Here is a 16,531-nt window from a genome sequence, read left to right as displayed (position 1 = left end):
GAGTGAGTATATCCGGTCAGTGTAGATGCAGCATTCTCAGGTATTTGCTGGATACCAAAATAAAGAATATAGAAGTAGAAGGAAAAATGCGCAAGATACCTCTTCAGACCGGTGTTAAATAAAAGTTCCAAAATTTATTAATCCATGTTTAAAAACAGACAAACCGTAGCACGGAGTGTAAACATATAAAATCACATCAGTGTGGACAGGAACGTTGCATACATGTTTCGTGCCTGCGCACTTGATCACTGCATAGGTAATTACCCGTGCACACCTCCTTTTTAAAGGGACAAACTCCCTTGATATCTTAAAGAGACAGTATCTGCATAAATATTGGTGCACTGTATTATCTAACAGTAAACTTATGGCCTAAATATTTATTAATAAAATAAGTTTAATTATTTAATTTTATTTCTAGTATAAATCTCCAATAAATGTATTAGTTTAGACCAATTAAGGAAAAAATAATAATCGTTAAATAGAAAGAAACAAACAGAAATATAAAACATATTCCTCAAAAAACTACTATGTGACATGGACTCCTCAGTATAGTTGATAGCAGAAAAAATATATTTAGTCAGTATAATATTAGGAGAAGAAATATATTGACTCATGTAAATGTGTCAAGATCTCTCCTAATATTAAGGCCATATGGAATGGTAGTTTTAAGAACAAACATCCAGTAAATTTCTCTCTTGTTTAGTTTGTTCTCTCTACTTCCTCCTCTTTTCCAAACAGGAATATGATCTATTCCTTGAATGGTCAGTTTGGAACTGTCTGAATTGTGACATTCCCTACAGTGTCTCGCTACTGGGGTATCAGAATCTATGTCTTCCAGTGATCTAAGGTGTTGTAGAAATCTATCCTTCAGAGAACGTTTCGTTTTCCCTGTGTATTGTTTGCCACATTGTTGGCAAGTTAATAAATACACAATGTGTGTGCTGGAGCAATTTATAAAATATTTAATACTATGTTCTTGATCTGTAGAATGGGATTTAAATTTTGGTCCCTCTAAGACATGACTACACGTCTTACAAACTGGGCGTCTACATTTATAGAAACCTATCTTTTTAGGTAACCATGTATGTTTGGATTTTTGTGGAAGATCAGAAGGAGACAATGTATTCCCCAAAGTTTTACCTCGTCTAGTGACATATTCACACCCTTGATGAAGTATTTGTTTTATTATTGGATCTGAATCCAATATATGTAAAGAATCTTTGATAATATTACATATCTTATGATAATCATTACTATATGTTGTTATGAACTTCGGTTTGTTCATTTGTTTGGTCTTTCTGTTTCGATGTTTATATTTAAGTAGATTATCTCTTGGTGTTAAATCAACCTCATGTTTTATCTTCTTCAGAAGATCTGCCTTATAGCCTCGTTCAATCAATCATGTGGTAATAATTTGTGCCTGTTCTTGATACAATTCCTCAGTGGAACAGTTCCTTTTAGCTCTAATATATTCCCCTTTTGGGATTCCTTTGATTACATGTCTAGGATGACATGAGTTGTATTCTAACGTTGTGTTTCCTGATGTAATTTTCCTATATAATGTGGTATTTATTTCTCCAGTAACATTGTCACTTGTAATCTCTAAATCTAGAAATTTAATACTTAGTGAATTGACTTCTCCTGTGAGTGAAATGCCACATTCATTGTGATTAAGGAATTTTAGAAACTGTTCAGCCTCTTCATCACTGCCATCAAAGATAAAAAACAGATCGTCTATGTAACGATAATACTGAACGATCTTGTCCTTGAAGGGATTTCCATCCGTAAAGACATGGGACAGCTCCCACCATGCCATAAAAAGATTGGCATAGGAAGGGGCAAATTTTGCCCCCATGGCCGTCCCACGTCTTTGCAGATAGAAATCCCTCCCAAACATAAAAAAGTTATGCGTTAAAAGGTATTCAATGCCCATAAGAAGAAAATGCTTCACTATGGGCTCAAATTTCCCAAAGAGCTCAAACATGTTATCCATAGCCACCATACCCTTTATATGTGAAATAGAGGTGTATAAAGAAGACACATCCACTGCACAAAATTTATATGTTTCTTTCCATCTTGTTTGTTTTAGTTTGTTTAATAAATCAGTATAGTCTTGGATGTAGCTGGGTAACTGTTTGACCAAAGGCTGCAAAAATGTGTCAATTAGTTCTGAAAGCGGTTCGTTGAGGGAATCTATTCCTGCAATGATGGGATGCCCAGGAGGACTGTCCATGCTCTTATGTATTTTTGGAAACATATGAAATATTGGTGTAACTGGATGTTGTGGAATCAAGTTTTCACTTATTTCTATGTCTACAATATTGTTGTGTTTTAATACTTGTATGATTTTAAATAGTTCCTTCCTGTAGGATGGAGTAGGATTTTCCTTTAATTTAATATAAACTTCATTATCAGATAGTTGTCTTACTGCCTCTGTTACATAATCATCGGTATTAAGCACAACAACATTGCCGCCCTTATCAGATGGCCTTATTGTGATATCGGCATTATTCTCCAATTGTTGGAGTGCTAGTCTTTCTTTATGCGTTAAATTAGATGAAATGTAATGTCGTTTTTTAGTGACTTTTTCATGTAATGTCCTCAATTTATCTTCTACAGTTTTTTGAAATACCTCTATCGCTTTTGTTCTAGTATGTACTGGGTAAAAATAATTCCTCTTTTTACATTTTGCAAAATTAGGTTTACTCAAATCCTGACTGATAGAGGGATCTATGCTGTTATCACATGACATTTGCTGTAAATCCACAACAGTACACCAATCCTGGAAGGACATAGTATTAGTGGCAATATCATCAGGATTATCATGTACATTAGTGTCTAAGTCTTGTGCCGTCAAGTCTCTAGTATCAAAGAAATGCTTACGCAATGTGATCTTGCGAACAAATTGGTTGACATCAAGTATGGTTTCAAATAAATTAAATTGACTTGTCGGCACAAATAAATTAAATTGACTTGCGGGAGGCAATAGTGGATAATAAATAAAGTGTTCACATATAGAAGCCGGTAACTGAGAAATAGTTACACCGCCAGAAATTTATATAGCTGTCCCAACTGAAGATAATAGCGCACATATCGGATATCGATCTATACGGCTGAAGAGGAGGTGAGTTTTATTTTCATTGTTTTGACATAACCGTAGCATAGTATTTTTTGCATACTTATTGGTGTACAATATGGAAGAAACAGAAGAAAACTCTTATGTGTTAAGTGACTTTAAGGAGGGAGAAAATGATACCCTAGATGATTTGATTTTAACTATTGACAACTTATTTTTTTAAATCGATGCCCTTAGAAAAAGGGATATTAAATTAGAGTTGAACATCAAATCTTTTTCTATATATCTCAAAGATAAACGTATCCCTAGGGGATTACGTATTAGGAAATTTCCTTCCTTCATTGTCAACGACATGGACTTTATTAATAAATGGAATAGAATTTTGGATATGTGTTCATTTGCACTCATGAACTTGCTTATAGAATACAAGGAAAGACAAAGAATAGATTTAATTAAAGAAATGAAGGATATACAAGGCAAACTAAAAGCAGTTCAAGGGGATGAAAAATTTAACAGCTATGATATGCAGTTTAAAATAAATATGTACGAATTTAAAAAGGAATTATGGCTATTCAAGTCTCGCAAAATGGTACGAGATAGAAGAGATTATGAGGCCAATCAGGTATACAAATGGACACATGATAATTCTACTCACAAAATTAGGAGTTACAATAGGATTAAGAAACAGAAATTTTATCCAAATTTGGGCAAAACAGTAACTTTCTCTGACACAGAATACAAAGTAGATTCATCAGACAATGAAACAGATATTCCAGCAGTTCTACAAGATCTAGAGCCAGAGGAAGTAACAGAGGCCATAACTACACAGTCAAAAAACGAGGTGCCCCCAAGAAAACCAGCAAGAAAAAAACCCATAGAGGGACAAGGGGCAGAGGCAATAAAAGAAGGAGGTTACAAACAGTACCAGGCCCGTACCAAGAAGAAGCAAAAAGCACAGACAACGTACCTAACGAGATCACAAGGACAGAAAGATCTGAAATATGCATGAATCATAATAATAGTGTCATCAATTTGTCAAAACATTTACTTAATGAATCTGAGTTAAGGTTACTGTCTAAAGGTCTTAATTTGTGCCGACAAGTCAATTTAATTTATTTGAAACCATACTTGATGTCAACCAATTTGTTCGCAAGATCACATTGCGTAAGCATTTCTTTGATACTAGAGACTTGACGGCACAAGACTTAGACACTAATGTACATGATAATCCTGATGATATTGCCACTAATACTATGTCCTTCCAGGATTGGTGTACTGTTGTGGATTTACAGCAAATGTCATGTGATAACAGCATAGATCCCTCTATCAGTCAGGATTTGAGTAAACCTAATTTTGCAAAATGTAAAAAGAGGAATTATTTTTACCCAGTACATACTAGAACAAAAGCGATAGAGGTATTTCAAAAAACTGTAGAAGATAAATTGAGGACATTACATGAAAAAGTCACTAAAAAACGACATTACATTTCATCTAATTTAACGCATAAAGAAAGACTAGCACTCCAACAATTGGAGAATAATGCCGATATCACAATAAGGCCATCTGATAAGGGCGGCAATGTTGTTGTGCTTAATACCGATGATTATGTAACAGAGGCAGTAAGACAACTATCTGATAATGAAGTTTATATTAAATTAAAGGAAAATCCTACTCCATCCTACAGGAAGGAACTATTTAAAATCATACAAGTATTAAAGCACAACAATATTGTAGACATAGAAATAAGTGAAAACTTGATTCCACAACATCCAGTTACACCAATATTTCATATGTTTCCAAAAATACATAAGAGCATGGACAGTCCTCCTGGGCGTCCCATCATTGCGGGAATAGATTCCCTCAACGAACCGCTTTCAGAACTTATTGACACATTTTTGCAGCCTTTGGTCAAACAGTTACCCAGCTACATCCAAGACACTACTGATTTATTAAACAAACTAAAACAAACAAGATGGAAAGAAACATATAAATTTTGTGCAGTGGATGTGTCTTCTTTATACACCTCTATTTCACATATAAAGGTTATGGTGAATATGGATAACATGTTTGACCTCTTTGGGAAATTTGAGCCCATAGTGAAGCATTTTCTTCTTATGGGCATTGAATACCTTTTAACGCATAACTTTTTTATGTTTGGGAGTGATTTCTATCTGCAAAGACGTGGGACGGCCATGGGGGCAAAATTTGCCCCTTCCTATGCCAATCTTTTTATGGCATGGTGGGAGCTGTCCCATGTCTTTGCGGATGGAAATCCCTTCAAGGACAAGATCGTTCAGTATTATCGTTACATAGACGATCTGTTTTTTATCTTTGATGGCAGTGATGAAGAGGCTGAACAGTTTCTAAAATTCCTTAATCACAATGAATGTGACATTTCACTCACAGGAGAAGTCAATTCACTAAGTATTAAATTTCTAGATTTAGAGATTACAAGTGACAATGTTACTGGAGAAATAAATACCACATTATATAGGAAAATTACATCAGGAAACACGACGTTAGAATACAACTCATGTCATCCTAGACATGTAATCAAAGGAATCCCAAAAGGGGAATATATTAGAGCTAAAAGGAACTGTTCCACTGAGGAATTGTATCAAGAACAGGCACAAATTATTACCACACGATTGATTGAACGAGGCTATAAGGCAGATCTTCTGAAGAAGATAAAACATGAGGTTGATTTAACACCAAGAGATAATCTACTTAAATATAAACATCGAAACAGAAAGACCAAACAAATGAACAAACCGAAGTTCATAACAACATATAGTAATGATTATCATAAGATATGTAAAATTAGCAAAGATTCTTTACATATATTGGATACAGATCCAATAATAAAACAAATACGTCATCAAGGGTGTGAATATGTCACTAGACGAGGTAAAACTTTGGGGAATACATTGTCTCCTTCTGATCTTCCACAAAAATCCATACAGACATGGTTACCTAAAAAGATAGGTTTCTATAAATGTAGACGCCCAGTTTGTAAGACGTGTAGTCATGTCTTAGAGGGACCAAAATTTAAATCCCATTCTACAGATCAAGAACATAGTATTAAATATTTTATAAATTGCTCCAGCACACACATTGTGTATTTATTAACTTGCCAACAATGTGGCAAACAATACACAGGGAAAACGAAACGTTCTCTGAAGGATAGATTTCTACAACACCTTTGATCACTGGAAGACATAGATTCTGATACCCCAGTAGCGAGACACTGTAGGGAATGTCACAATTCAGACAGTTCCAAACTGACCATTCAAGGAATAGATCATATTCCTGTTTGGAAAAGAGGAGGAAGTAGAGAGAACAAACTAAACAAGAGAGAAATTTACTGGATGTTTGTTCTTAAAACTACCATTCCATATGGCCTTAATATTAGGAGAGATCTTGACACATTTACATGAGTCAATATATTTCTTCTCCTAATATTATACTGACTAAATATATTTTTTCTGCTATCAACTATACTGAGGAGTCCATGTCACATAGTAGTTTTTTGAGGAATATGTTTTATATTTCTGTTTGTTTCTTTCTATTTAACGATTATTATTTCTTCCTTAATTGATCTAAACTAATAAATTTATTGGAGATTTATACTAGAAATAAAATTAAATAATTAAACTTATTTTATTAATAAATATTTAGGCCATAAGTTTACTGTTAGATAATACAGTGCACCAATATTTATGCAGATACTGTCTCTTTAAGATATCAAGGGAGTTTGTCCCTTTAAAAAGGAGGTGTGCACAGGTAATTACCTATGCAGTGATCAAGTGCGCAGGCACGAAACATGTATGCAACGTTCCTGTCCACACTGATGTGATTTTATATGTTTACACTCCGTGCTACGGTTTGTCTGTTTTTAAACATGGATTAATAAATTTTGGAACTTTTATTTAACACCGGTCTGAAGAGGTATCTTGCACATTTTTCCTTCTACTTATATATATATATATATATATATATATATATATATATATATATATATATATATATATATATATATATATATATATATATATATATATATAAAATAAATATATATATATAATTATATATATATATATATATATATATATATATATATATATATATATATATATATATATATATATATATATATATATATATATATATATAAAATATGAATATACAGGTAGCCCTCAGTTTACACCGGGGTTAGGTTCCAGAAGGAATGGTTGTAAATTGAAACCCAGTTTATAATGTAAGTCAATGGGAAGTGAGGGAAATAGGTTCCAGGCCCCTCTCAAAATTGTCATAAGTAACACCTAATACATTATTTTTAAAGCTTTGAAATGAAGACTTTAAATGCTAAACAGCGTTACAAACCTAATAAAATAATCACACAACACAGAATATATAATTAAACTAAGTTAAATGAACAAAAACATTTGCTAAACAGCATTATAAACCTAATAAAATAATCACACAACACAGACTTCACTTGCATTTTTCGGCAAACAGTTCTTTCTATGCATTCCAATCTGGACTGATTTATAGACAGGAAGATCTTGTTCCTTTGAAATATGCTCGATAGCTCAGGTCTGGTTAAACTGATTAATTTCAGCTTGCTTGGCTTTGCTGCAACACAAGCGGACAGCTCCACCTACTGGCTATTTTAATAAATGCACTGCTTCGAAGTGCTTTTCAATAGCAGTCACACTGGAAAAAAAGGTTGTTATTCTGAAACGGTGTAAATTGAACTGTTGTAAAACGAGGGCCACCTGTATATATATATATAATAGCAATATAATATTAACAATTATTAACTGTGTCATAGAAAATTATAAATATATATTTATTGATTGATCTATATATAGATAGATAGATAGATAGATAGATAGATAGATAGATAGATAGATAGATATACACATTATATACATATACAGTCATACAATATATAAAATCATTTAACACTATGGTATGAATAGAAGACTTGCATATGTGTGTAAGATACACATTATCTCACATTTAATTAACTGCTAGCAGCTCATTACATCTAGGAGAGAAGGGGTTAAGAAAAGGCCTGCGTTGCTATTAGCTGCAGGAAGGGGGATTGGAAGCAATACACATAAAAGTGACAGGATTCCTTTAAAAATAAACAGACATTAGTTAAAGATGCACCTCCACCCCATACCTCTGCTATGTTCTGCCTGAATTTGTTGACTTAACAAAGGCTGTCAGTACTGCATTGGATCGCACAGGGAGATAGTAGTGGGACTTAGAAGTGCAGTAGCCTAGAAGATTGCTAAAATCACACTGGTAGAGGGGTCATAGAGAGGCACTGCATACTTTATTGGGAGGGTGTTTATCAAGCTCCATGTGCAGCTAGACCCTTATACAGAGCCCTGAGTTGATAATGCAGCGCTACACTTGAAACTGCGCCTGCCCCAGGAATAAAACTGCTCTTTGAAATATAGCTGCATGTTATAAGGCAAAGGGAGCTTACAGTGCAGCTGCAGCATGAACTGTCAGACATACCGTACTGCCTTCTGCTGCTGCGCTGCTTGATGGGCCCCCTGCCCACTTGTGCCCCGGTGCAACTGCATCTCTACTGCACTAGTTCCGCCCCTGAGTCCCACTACATAGCCAAGAGGAACAGCCAAACTTTACTCCAGTCCCTACCCTCAACAACATTTACCTTACCTACCATTCTGTCTACTCTTAACAGCCCAGGAGGTCTGGTGGTTGATGACCACTAGCCTTCACAGACAGGCAATGCTTCTGCACAGTGGACCATGTCCATTTAACCCGGCCTGCAGCTCACAAAGGGCATCACACATGACGTGTGTGTAAAAATCTGCAGATACCACAAGTGTACTCAGCATGCCTGGCTCACTTACTTAACTTTTAGGGGGCAAGCCATACTTCAGCCCCACTGAGGCTCCCAGGTTTCATAGACTCATGATGTCACATATAGTGTATGTACTGTATTTTACAGCGCACCACTCACCGCTGAAAGAACATGTGTGTCATAATAGTAGGCGGGGCTAAGGTAACCGGCGACCCACCGGGCATTTGCCCGGTATGCCTTATGGTCAGTCTGGGCCATTGTCTGTACATGGCAGGAAATAGTGCTGCTTATAGTGCTCTTGAAATGGACAGCATTCTTGCAAAACTGCTGCCATATAGTTCTCCAGACACAGGTATGCTCTTGAGCTTAAAGGGACACTGAACCCAAATTTTTTCTTTCGTGATTCAGATAGAGCATGCCATTTTAAGCAACTTTCTAATTTGCTCCTATTATCAAATTTTCTTCATTCTATTGGTATCTTTATTCGAAATGCAAGAATGTAAGTTTAGATGCCTGCCCATTTTTGGTGAATAACCTGGGTTATTCTTGCTGATTGGTGGATAAATTCATCCATCAATAAAAAAGTGCTGCCCAGAGTACTGAACTAAAAAAGAAGCTTAGATGCATTATTTTTCAAATAAAGATAGCAAGTGAACGAAGAAAAAATTATAATAGGAGTCAATTAGAAAGTTGCATAAAATTGCACACTCTATCTGAATCACGAAAGTGTCCCTTTAAAGGGATATGACACACAATTTTCTTTTCATGGTTCAGATAGAGCATGCAATTTTAAGCAACTTTCCTATTATAATTTTTTCTTCATTCTCTTGCTCTCTTTATTTGAAAAAAGCAGGAATGTAAGCTTAGGAGCCAGCCCATTTTTTTATTCAGCACCCTTGGTACCTACAGCTTGCTGATTGGTGGATACAACCTACGTGTGCAAACCCCATCACCTTATTCTCATGTGTGCTAACCCGACAGTAAAATATAAATATTTCACATTTCAATATTCTTTACAACGCAGATTATGTTCTATTTATTCATAAATAAATATTTCTGCCGTCTGATGGTATTTTGGTACAATATATATCTATACCTATAAAGGTATAAATATATATAGCTATATATATCTATTTAAAAATACTTAGAAGAGATTATGCTATGTGCGTAACATTAAAATGTGAAATATTTACAGTAAATACACAGTATAACACTTTATTAAAAGTGAGTATTGCATAAATATGCTTTAACATGTTTTCATCTACTTGACTGTGAAGGGCTCCAATGCCCTTTATGTGTGCATATGTATGTATGTGTTTTTATTTGTATATATATCTATAAATACAAATATAATCAGAAATATATAAATACATATGTACACACACACACACACATATATATATATATATATATATATATATATATATATATATATATATATATATATATATATATATATATATAAAAGCAACAGTCAGTGGTATAGCACTCTCAAATAAGGTCCGGGGTGCACAGCAAAAGTAACAAATAATCTCAGAAAGAAGCAGGCACTCTCCGTTTTACACTTCAATTATTTACTTAGTGACGTTTCGGGGTTTCACCCCCGTCCTCAGACTTACAGCAAATGTGACAACAAACAGTGGCATATTTATACCCCACCCCGCACCAATTACAAATGCATTTAAACAATCAAACAATTAACATAGTGCAATACAGTCACCTCAACTTCCCCATTGTGCCTCGGCTTGCAGCGGTGCATACCCGGCGCTTCAATCACGTCATCTGCAAGGAGACGCCACGCTCTATTGGGTCACACCCCCGGAAGCCGCCAACCACCTACCAGCGCCAACCACAGCAGATACTCGTCATCTTAGACGTTGTTTGTGGCTGGAGGCGCAAATGCGTGATCGTGTCATCAACACCAGAGCTCTATGAAAAAAATGTGATAAGCCCTGTGAAAAAATAAGTGACAATCTGTTAATAAAAAGAGTGACAATATGTTATTTACAGGTTAAAAGCATCAGCAACATTTACCCCCATTATCAAAGCAACCAATATGATTATGTCAGTATACATGTTAAGAGTCGTTCCTCATCTCTTCATTCAATATATCTAATATTTAATATATACCAGCCACTAATCATAATAGCCAGAACATATTAAAATCCCAGTAAGTTAAATGTAGGCACAGGGATAAACTTAGGGATAAACCTAATGATGTAACCTCTTAGTCACAGTAGATATTAAAACCTAAACAGAGAAGGCTGAAAAACACCTAAATAAACACATAGATAAAATTAAATCTAGGAGCACCCTTAAAAAGGTCAGCATAAATCAAACTCAGCCATGATATTAGGGTAAAGGAATGTGTACAATCATACACCATCCTAAGGATTACTCAAAAGAATTACTCAAGAGAATTAATCAAGAGAATTAATCAAAAGAAACACTGCCAGTCCAGCTTCACATTTAGGCCTTTAGGGGTAAGGGTGTCCAATTCATATGTCCATCTAGATTCTTTCTGCAATAAGATGTTACCCCTGTCACCACCTCTTCGTAGGGCAGGGACATGATCTATTAATGTATATCTCAGGTCACAGACATTATGTCCACTCTCCAGGAAGTGGCGAGCCACCGGCTGATCCGATTCTCCCTTTTTGATAGCCCTTCTGATGGAACTTTTATGATTGTCCATCCGTATCCGCAGGTTGTCACTGGTCTTACCCACGTAGAACAAACTACACGGGCAGTGTAGCAGGTAGACCACATGACTTGTTGTGCATGTCATCCTGTGCCTATGTACATACTTTTTCCTACTTCTTGGGTGATGGAAGAATTTACCGGTTATCATTCCATTGCAGGTGGTACACCCACTACATTTAAAACAACCAGGCTTGACATCCTTCAACCATGTCCTGGTTGTGTAGCAGTGTACAGGGTCTGTTAGTTGTAGGATATCTTATAATGATTTACCTCTCCGATACCCAACTCTTGGTTCGCCCATCCCTTTAAAGGGGAGGGCATCCTCAAGGCTTAATATCCTCCAATTCTTTTTCAAGATAGTGTTCAAACCATTCTTGTCCGCCGCATACGTGGTTACCAGGGTCATCCTTTCTTGCTCTTTCACCTGTTGTTTTTGGACTTCGCCTGAATTTACTTCAGTGATGTGTCTCTCCAGTATTTTCTTATGATAACCCCTTCTCAGGAAGCGCTCCTTCATTTCATCTGTCTGTATTGCTGCTTGACCTATGTCAGTATTATTCCTTTTAACCCTCATAAACTGAGATTTAGGCAGAGCTTTCTTTAGCGCTGGTGGATGGCAACTGGTCGCTTCCAACAAAGAATTCCTATCAGTGGCTTTCCGGAACAGAGTTGTCCCAAGACCCCCATTGGATTTGAAGATCTTCAGGTCCAGAAACTCAATGCCCTCCTGACTTAAATTCATCTTGAATTTAAGTGTACTATGTTCAGTATTTAGTTCATTGAACCAGCTGAGTAGATCCTCCTTGTCTCCAGACCAGATCAGTATGAGATCGTCTTTATACCTCTTAAAATAGACGATCTCCTTCCTCTTAAAGCACTCTGTTCCATGTTCTCTCGAATTCAGCCATAAAGAGATTCGCGTAAGATGGGGCCACATTGGACCCCATCGCCGTTCCCATCAGTTGTTGAAAGTATTGTTGTTCAAACCTGAAGTAATTCTTCTTCAGACAGGTCTCCAGGAGATCAAGGATAAATTCTACTGGTGGTCCTATATACGGGTTCCTTAGTAGCTGCTTCCTTATGGCCGCCAATCCCTCATCGTGGGGGATCACCGTATATAGGCTAGTGACATCCAAAGTCACCAGCCATTCATCTCCTTTCAATTTCATCTTTACAAGTGACTCAATAACATCATTAGAATCTTTTATATAGGTCTTCATACTCTGCACATGATGTTGTAGCAGACTATCAATATAGACAGCCAGTGGTTGTAGTAGTGAATCAATGGCCGAGACAATCGGCCTCCCAGGGGGTCTCTCCAGATTCTTATGCACCTTAGGGAGTGTGTAAAAGATGGGTATCTTTGGGTAATCCTTTGTCAGGTAATTCATTGTATCCTGTGTAATAATGTCATCCTCCAGGGCCTCCTTCAGGTAGTCATCAACCTCCTTTTTAAACCTAGCAGTTGGATCCCTAGGTAGTCTGGAATAGAGAGTCTCATCATCCAATTGTGACAGGATTTCCTCCCTATAGTAGACATAATCAAGCAAAACAATTGCCCCACCTTTGTCAGCCTTCCTAACCACTATAGTTTTGTCTGTTGTCAGTGCCTTTAGAGAGTCTCTTTCTGCTTTAGTCAGGTTGAATCTTACCTGTTGCCTCTGTTCTTTAATCGACCCCTGCATTTCCTTTTCTAGTACTTTGCAAAATGTTTGGATGTTAGGATTATTACTCCTAGGATCAAAGGAGCTCTTTCTTTTAAACTCCACCACCTGTTCAGTCCTACTAGGACCAAAATGTTCTTTTAATCTTAGCATCCTCTGGAACCTTTGTAGGTCAACATGTAGGTCAAAATAATCAGTAAACCCCGTGGGTACAAATGATAGTCCTCTCTTCAAGAGCCTTAAATCGGTTTCTGATAATGTCCTTTGGCTCAAATTAATGACAATATTGTCTTCCTCTATCGCCTCCGACATGGCGGTCTTCCTCTTGTGTTGCCCCCTCCTCGGGTGGGGGCGTCCCCTCCGGCGTTTTTTGACCTAGTAGTAACCCCCTCCTGATATTGCATTCCACTCTGTGGTCCTCCTTCACTTATATTCTCAGAGTCCGTCCCTGAGCCTGAGCTGTCCACCGTAGTTAAATCAGCTGGTCTTCTTGCCCTGAATCTCCTAGGCCTGTAATCACGTATGCGTTGCCTCTCTTCTGGTTTTAGTGTCCATTTATACACCTTTCGTTCACGGTAGTCCTCTTGTACTGCCTCAAATTTCCTATTCTTGAATGCAGTAAGTTCCTTTTGGTACTGATTAAGTTGAGTTTGTATTTTTGCAGTCCAATCCTCCTCGCTCCTCTGTGTTAAAGTCTCATCATTCTCTGTCGTATAGGTTTCAATCTCTATTCTCAATTGTGCCATGAGGTTCCTTACCTCCTGTATAACCAGTAACATCAAATCTAGTGCACATTTGTTTAGAATGTTACACCATCTTTCACAGAAATTAGGGTTATTCCTCCCTAACGTGGGCACATTCTTCACCCGAAACCCTCTAGGTATGAATCCCTTGCGATAGTATTCTGAGAGGTATTTGCCATGTAACTCCAAATCCTTCTCTCTTTTCTTGAGTTTTAGTAAATGGGAGATAATATGCTCAACCGGTCTGTCCGCTGGTTAAGGTCTCAAAAAGTATATCCTGGGCATCCTCTTCTGTGTAATGAAATACTTTAGCCCCTGGAGTAACCCCACTGTTAAGTCCTTCAGCACCAGCCTGTACTGGCTGCTCCGGTTGAGACATGTTGCAGAAAACAGTGCTGAGTAGTATATGAGTATAATATACCCTTTCTTTCACTTGGGTGCTTCAAAACAAATATTAACAAGCAACAGTCAGTGGTATAGCACTCTCAAATAAGGTCCGGGGTGCACAGCAAAAGTAACAAATAATCTCAGAAAGAAGCAGGCACTCTCCGTTTTACACTTCAATTATTTACTTAGTGACGTTTCGGGGTTTCACCCCCGTCCTCAGACTTACAGCAAATGTGACAACAAACAGTGGCATATTTATACGCCACCCCGCACCAATTACAAATGCATTTAAACAATCAAACAATTAACATAGTGCAATACAGTCACCTCAACTTCCCCATTGTGCCTCGGCTTGCAGCGGTGCATACCCGGCGCTTCAATCACGTCATCTGCAAGGAGACGCCACGCTCTATTGGGTCACACCCCCGGAAGCCGCCAACCACCTACCAGCGCCAACCACAGCAGATACTCGTCATCTTAGACGTTGTTTGTGGCTGGAGGCGCAAATGCGTGATCGTGTCATCAACACCAGAGCTCTATGAAAAAAATGTGATAAGCCCTGTGAAAAAATAAGTGACAATCTGTTAATAAAAAGAGTGACAATATGTTATTTACAGGTTAAAAGCATCAGCAACATTTACCTCTTATTTGAGAGTGCTATACCACTGACTGTTGCTTGTTAATATTTGTTTTGAAGCACCCAAGTGAAAGAAAGGGTATATTATACTCATATACTACTCAGCACTGTTTTCTGCAACATGTCTCAACCGGAGCAGCCAGTACAGGCTGGTGCTGAAGGACTTAACAGTGGGGTTACTCCAGGGGCTAAAGTATGTCATTACACAGAAGAGGATGCCCAGGATATACTTTTTGAGACCTTAACCACAGGCCCAGCGGACAGACCGGTTGAGCATATTATCTCCCATTTACTAAAACTCAAGAAAAGAGAGAAGGATTTGGAGTTACATGGCAAATACCTCTCAGAATACTATCGCAAGGGATTCATACCTAGAGGGTTTCGGGTGAAGAATGTGCCCACGTTCCCTTTCTGTGAAAGATGGTGTACCATTCTAAACAAATGTGCACTAGATTTGATGTTACTGGTTATACAGGAGGTAAGGAACCTCATGGCACAATTGAGAATAGAGATTGAAACCTATACGACAGAGAATGATGAGACTTTAACACAGAGGAGTGAGGAGGATTGGACTGCAAAAATACAAACTCAACTTAATCAGTACCAAAAGGAACTTACTGCATTCAAGAATAGGAAATTTGAGGCAGTACAAGAGGACTACCGTGAACGAAAGGTGTATAAATGGACACTAAAACCAGAAGAGAGGCAACGCATACGTGATTACAGGCCTAGGAGATTCAGGGCAAGAAGACCAGCTGATTTAACTACGGTGGACAGCTCAGGCTCAGGGACGGACTCTGAGAATATAAGTGAAGGAGGACCACAGAGTGGAATGCAATATCAGGAGGGGGTTACTACTAGGTCAAAAAACGCCGGAGGGGACGCCCCCACCCGAGGAGGGGGCAACACAAGAGGAAGACTGCCACGTCGGAGGCGATAGAGGAAGACAATATTGTTATTAATTTGAGCCAAAGGACATTATCAGAAACCGATTTAAGGCTCTTGAAGAGAGGACTATCATTTGTACCCACGGGGTTTACTGATTATTTTGACCTACATGTTGACCTACAAAGGTTCCAGAGGATGCTAAGATTAAAAGAACATTTTGGTCCTAGTAGGACTGAACAGGTGGTGGAGTTTAAAAGAAAGAGCTCCTTTGATCCTAGGAGTAATAATCCTAACATCCAAACATTTTGCAAAGTACTAGAAAAGGAAATGCAGGGGTCGATTAAAGAACAGAGGCAACAGGTAAGATTCAACCTGACTAAAGCAGAAAGAGACTCTCTAAAGGCACTGACAACGGACAAAACTATAGTGGTTAGGAAGGCTGACAAAGGTGGGGCGATTGTTTTGCTTGATTATGTCTACTATAGGGAGGAAATCCTGTCACAATTGGATGATGAGACTGTCTATTCCAGACTACCTAGGGATCCAACTGCTAGGTTTAAAAAGGAGGTTGATGACTACCTGAAG

Source organism: Bombina bombina, chromosome 4, assembly GCF_027579735.1.
Source record: "Bombina bombina isolate aBomBom1 chromosome 4, aBomBom1.pri, whole genome shotgun sequence".
Classification (NCBI taxonomy): domain Eukaryota; kingdom Metazoa; phylum Chordata; class Amphibia; order Anura; family Bombinatoridae; genus Bombina; species Bombina bombina.
Note: the sequence above shows the minus strand (reverse complement) of the source record.